The 5,633-nt window shown below is 45.1% G+C and overlaps 2 non-coding genes and 1 pseudogene across 2 annotated transcripts; all 3 read left to right on the top strand.

Annotated features, from left to right (window-relative positions):
• Positions 1 to 870: 870 nt before the first annotated feature.
• LOC148165283 (small subunit ribosomal RNA) lies at positions 871 to 2,791 on the top strand. The gene has a single exon (XR_015771609.1). It is a non-coding gene; the product is annotated as a small subunit ribosomal RNA (ribosomal RNA).
• Positions 2,792 to 4,413: 1,622 nt separating this feature from the next.
• LOC148165282 (5.8S ribosomal RNA) lies at positions 4,414 to 4,570 on the top strand. The gene has a single exon (XR_015771607.1). It is a non-coding gene; the product is annotated as a 5.8S ribosomal RNA (ribosomal RNA).
• A 658-nt stretch (positions 4,571 to 5,228) lies between these two features.
• LOC148165281 (large subunit ribosomal RNA) overlaps positions 5,229 to 5,633 on the top strand; it is a pseudogene marked incomplete at its 3' end in the record, with an annotated part of 2,905 nt that continues 2,500 nt past the window's right edge.

Genomic DNA, 5,633 nt, shown 5'->3' with positions numbered 1-5,633 from the left:
CATTGATCTCTGTTTTTGACGAAAAAAAGACGGATAAAATGCAGCATTCAATCAAGGATATAAAATAAAAGAAAAATTTTCCGTAAAAACTATATTACAATGGAGGATTATGTTTCTACTTTTCGTCCGATGAGTCGCAACAAAAATAAGTAATCCTTCCGTCGTTGTTCGTTTAGTCGATCTGAATGCACTGTAAAAATTTATTAAAGTAAAATGTTACGTTGCATTTCATGAATTTTGACAAACGTGTACCGAAATGTGTACAAATTATTTATTTCGACGACGACGACAACTTAGAACGGATGAATAAAATTAATTGTTGCAAGATTCAAACAAGGATGAAAAAGTCATAGAAAATTATTCCGTAACCATGATATTGGATTATTTTTTCTTCACTCTCTCCTCCGATGAGTCGCAACAAATAAAAATCCATAAATCAATTCATCCGTCGTTGTTCGTTTAGTCGATCTGAATGCACTGTAAAAATTTATTAAAGTAAAAATGTTACGTTGCATTTCATGAATTTTGACAAACGTGTACCCCGAAGTGTGTACAAATTATTTATTTCGACGACGACGACAACTTAGAACGGATGAATAAGAATAAAATTGTTGCAGGAGATTCAATCAAGGATGATGTGAGAAAAATGTCGAAAAATTTTCCATCCAGAAAGATCGCGTGGCGTTACGTCTCTTCTTACGAGGTTTTCGTTTCGCAGACACGCACACTTTCTTCAAAACAATAATAGGAAAGTGTTCAGTTTTTTATAAGAGCAGCAGGTGTCTTTCCGAAATTCTACGATTATTGTAGCTTATATGACTAGAAGGAAAGAAAGACTAAAACTCTCTTATTTTAAAACAAGAACGCAGTTCCCTGGTTGATCCTGCCAGTAGTCATATGCTTGTCTCAAAGATTAAGCCATGCATGTCTCAGTACAAGCCAAATTAAGGTGAAACCGCGAAAGGCTCATTAAATCAGTTATGGTTCCTTAGATCGTACCCACATTTACTTGGATAACTGTGGTAATTCTAGAGCTAATACATGCAAACAGAGCTCCAACCGGAAACGGAAGGAGCGCTTTTATTAGATCAAAACCAATCGGTGGCGGTCTCCGTCATCGTACAACTTGGTGACTCTGAATAACTTTACGCTGATCGCACGGTCTCGCACCGGCGACGCATCTTTCAAATGTCTGCCTTATCAACTGTCGATGGTAGGTTCTGCGCCTACCATGGTTGTAACGGGTAACGGGGAATCAGGGTTCGATTCCGGAGAGGGAGCCTGAGAAACGGCTACCACATCCAAGGAAGGCAGCAGGCGCGCAAATTACCCACTCCCGGCACGGGGAGGTAGTGACGAAAAATAACGATACGGGACTCATCCGAGGCCCCGTAATCGGAATGAGTACACTCTAAACCCTTTAACGAGGATCAATTGGAGGGCAAGTCTGGTGCCAGCAGCCGCGGTAATTCCAGCTCCAATAGCGTATATTAAAGTTGTTGCGGTTAAAAAGCTCGTAGTCGAATCTGTGTCCCGCGCCGCCGGTTCATCGTTCGCGGTGTCAACTGGCGTGCCGCGGGACGTCCTGCCGGTGGGCTTAGCTCGAGAGGGCGGCCCAACTCAATCCCGCCGCGGTGCTCTTCATTGAGTGTCGAGGTGGGCCGGCACGTTTACTTTGAACAAATTAGAGTGCTTAAAGCAGGCTAAAACTTCGCCTGAATACTGTGTGCATGGAATAATGGAATAGGACCTCGGTTCTATTTTGTTGGTTTTCGGAACCCCGAGGTAATGATTAATAGGAACGGATGGGGGCATTCGTATTGCGACGTTAGAGGTGAAATTCTTGGATCGTCGCAAGACGGACAGAAGCGAAAGCATTTGCCAAAAACGCTTTCATTGATCAAGAACGAAAGTTAGAGGTTCGAAGGCGATCAGATACCGCCCTAGTTCTAACCATAAACGATGCCAGCTAGCGATCCGCCGACGTTCTTCCGATGACTCGGCGGGCAGCTTCCGGGAAACCAAAGCTTTTGGGTTCCGGGGGAAGTATGGTTGCAAAGCTGAAACTTAAAGGAATTGACGGAAGGGCACCACCAGGAGTGGAGCCTGCGGCTTAATTTGACTCAACACGGGAAACCTCACCAGGCCCGGACACCGGAAGGATTGACAGATTGAGAGCTCTTTCTTGATTCGGTGGGTGGTGGTGCATGGCCGTTCTTAGTTGGTGGAGCGATTTGTCTGGTTAATTCCGATAACGAACGAGACTCTAGCCTGCTAAATAGGCGTATTTCGACATCCCAAAGGCCCGTCGATCCTGGGTTCGCCCGGTGGTCGTGCGCGGTTTTTACTGTCGGCGTACAAACAATTCTTCTTAGAGGGACAGGCGGCTTCTAGCCGCACGAGATTGAGCAATAACAGGTCTGTGATGCCCTTAGATGTTCTGGGCCGCACGCGCGCTACACTGAAGGAATCAGCGTGTCCTCCCTGACCGAGCGGTCCGGGTAACCCGCTGAACCTCCTTCGTGCTAGGGATTGGGGCTTGCAATTGTTCCCCATGAACGAGGAATTCCCAGTAAGCGTGAGTCATAAGCTCGCGTTGATTACGTCCCTGCCCTTTGTACACACCGCCCGTCGCTACTACCGATTGAATGATTTAGTGAGGTCTTCGGACCGGTACGCGATGGCGTTTCGACGTCGTCGATGTCGCTGGGAAGATGACCAAACTTGATCATTTAGAGGAAGTAAAAGTCGTAACAAGGTTTCCGTAGGTGAACCTGCGGAAGGATCATTAACGTGTCCTCGTACACACGAATTTTGACATATGTATAATTTATTATTATGCATTTTCATTTGATCGTGTCGATGTACACTTTATGTTTTTACAACACCGTCGTCGATGACATGGAGTCGACGGCACGATCTTTTGTCGTGCCGTTGCTTGTTTCTTTTTGAAACACCGTGTGTACGACGTTTTGAACTACGAATCGTACATATTCGGAAAAACAATAGCGTTACGCTGGCCCGCAGCGCCGGTCCTTGCGATCGAGTTTTTCACCTTTTTTGAACGAGAAAAACCGAATTCGCTCGGGCATACGGCTGTTTCTTCGGGTACCTAGATTTTTTGATTTTTTTTGTACTATCTCTCGATCTTTTCCAATGATGGAAAGAAGGAGGGACGCTTTCGGTTTTTCGACCGGATCGCGGAAAGTTGTGAACTCCACCGCGAAAGTCGAAAGACGTTAGAAGTCCTCTTTTTTCGGACACACGGAGAGGATGTAGCAGAGTAGTCGAGAAAGAAGAAAATCGCAGGTGTCGAATTAGGTTACGACACCGTGGGTTTTAAATGATTTACGCCCGGCTACGGGACCGGCGAGAAACGCTCCCGATTCTACGATTCGCGTGAATGATGTTCGTCGTTAGACGCTTCAAAGAGTTTTTTGAAAGCGCCGTTAAACGAGCGATCGCACACACATCACACCTTGCTTTTTTAATGTTTTTGGTAGATGTGGTAAAGTGATTTCGTTAGAAACGGTAAAATTCTCTTTACGGAGCGTACGACTGCACCATTTCAAAATTATATACACCGTCAATCGTCATTAAGTCACGATATAGAACGGTAAACTTGAGGATTTTATGTTAGACGCTCAGTCTGGCACGTCTATAAATTTTTTCGTCAAAATTCACGATCTGTCTTCGGTTTGGCGACGAAAAAATATAGAAAGAAAATTGAAACACGAACACAAAGACCGCCCGCGAAAATCTCTTTTCGCTTACGGCGGATACTAATTCGCTTTTTCATAACGAGTACGATGATGTAATGATGTGTTCATTCCGATCGATCAAAAACCGTCTCTTCGTCACACTTTTTAAAGTGCTTGACACACACACACGCACACTAAATGAAAGACACAATAAAGGAAAACTACCGAAAATGTAGTTTATGAGAGAAAGCAGCATTATTTATTAAAATTATTGCTGAGAAAAAGGAAATTGGCAAATTCCTAATTAAAATCGTATCGAACATGTCCCATCTTCACACATACATGCTCGTACTTTGCGTGTAAAAGCGGAGACCGCGTGAAAAAGAAAAGTGCTTCTTTTTCGGTGCGCGGATACAAATTTGTGTTTGGGTTAATATTTTTTTTAATTTTTTCGTACGCGTAAAACTGAGACCGACGATCGCGTTCCCTTTCAGACGAGAAAGTACGGACGAAAGACAATTAAGAGCGAGAATCATAAATATCCATACCACAACACCGAAATTTTAGACGTGGCACGTTTCGGAACCACGAAGATCATTTTCGTTTCGGATGTACGCACGTACGCAAAAATTTTTGCAAGACGTGTATAGACAGCTGGACGATCGGCATGATCGGGGTTCTTGTGGAACGAGCGTTTAAATTTTAAAAAGATTACCCTGAACGGTGGATCACTTGGCTCGTGGGTCGATGAAGAACGCAGCTAATTGCGCGTCAACTTGTGAACTGCAGGACACATGAACATCGACATTTCGAACGCACATTGCGGTCCTCGGATATAATGTTCCCGGACCACTCCTGGCTGAGGGTCGTGTCAATTTCAAAGACTGCTCGGTTTTCGTTTTCGGACGAAAACGTCGGAGCGTGTTGGATGTGTTGCGACGCGTCGAATAGGTACTCATTAATGTACGTGATCGTCACTTACGTCACGATATAACGACGCACGCCTCGAACGTGTGCCGAGACGTTTACTCGAGCGTGTTTTTTCGTCAAAAAGGACGGGACGGGTATGCTTTGTATTTTTTTTTACAAAGTCCGTCGGACGTCCACCTTGCGAATCATAAATACGAAAGTGTTTACGTCGGCACATGTTCTTGCGTGGTGTGTCGTAGAATCGTGTGTTTGTGTGCGTTTCTCGTGCAGCGAGTAAATTTGCGCGACATCTTAAGACGCGAAAGCGACCAACTACTACTTGTTGTAGTTGTTGGCTGGTCTTTCGGCGTAGCACGTCCTATTTCTTCAACATGTCGTCATTTAAAAAAAAAAAATGGCGTTTTAAGGTTGAGAACGTTATAGACGGTCGTCGTGTCCGAGACGTGTAATGCAAATCGCGACAGACGTCAGATCGTAAGCGTTTCTGTAAACTTAGCCATTTTTTAAAAAGAAAAATGACGAACACGTATAGCAAGGAATGGGAGACGTGTCGTGATCGTCGAAATGACCGAATGAAAAATTTTTATTTTTCATATGCGACCTCAGAGCAGGTGAGACTACCCGCTGAATTTAAGCATATTACTAAGCGGAGGAAAAGAAACTAACTAGGATTCCCTCAGTAGCGGCGAGCGAACAGGGAGAAGCCCAGCACCGAATCCCGCGGCCGAAACCGGACGCCGGGAAATGTGGTGTTAGGGAGGATCCGTCATCCCGAGATCGTGCGGCGCGTCCAAGTCCATCTTGAACGGGGCCACAGCCCATAGAGGGTGCCAGGCCCGTAGCGACCGCTGCCGATAACGGGAGGATCTCTCCTCAGAGTCGGGTTGCTTGAGAGTGCAGCCCTAAGTGGGTGGTAAACTCCATCTAAGGCTAAATATGACCACGAGACCGATAGCGAACAAGTACCGTGAGGGAAAGTTGAAAAGAACTTTGAAGAGAGAG

Source organism: Gnatocerus cornutus, unplaced genomic scaffold (assembly GCF_029298725.1).
Source record: "Gnatocerus cornutus isolate USDA-ARS CGAHR unplaced genomic scaffold, icGnaCorn1.1 ctg00000409.1, whole genome shotgun sequence".
In the NCBI taxonomy this organism is placed as follows: Eukaryota; Metazoa; Arthropoda; class Insecta; order Coleoptera; family Tenebrionidae; genus Gnatocerus; species Gnatocerus cornutus.
This window is presented reverse-complemented; position numbering and strand designations above follow the sequence as displayed.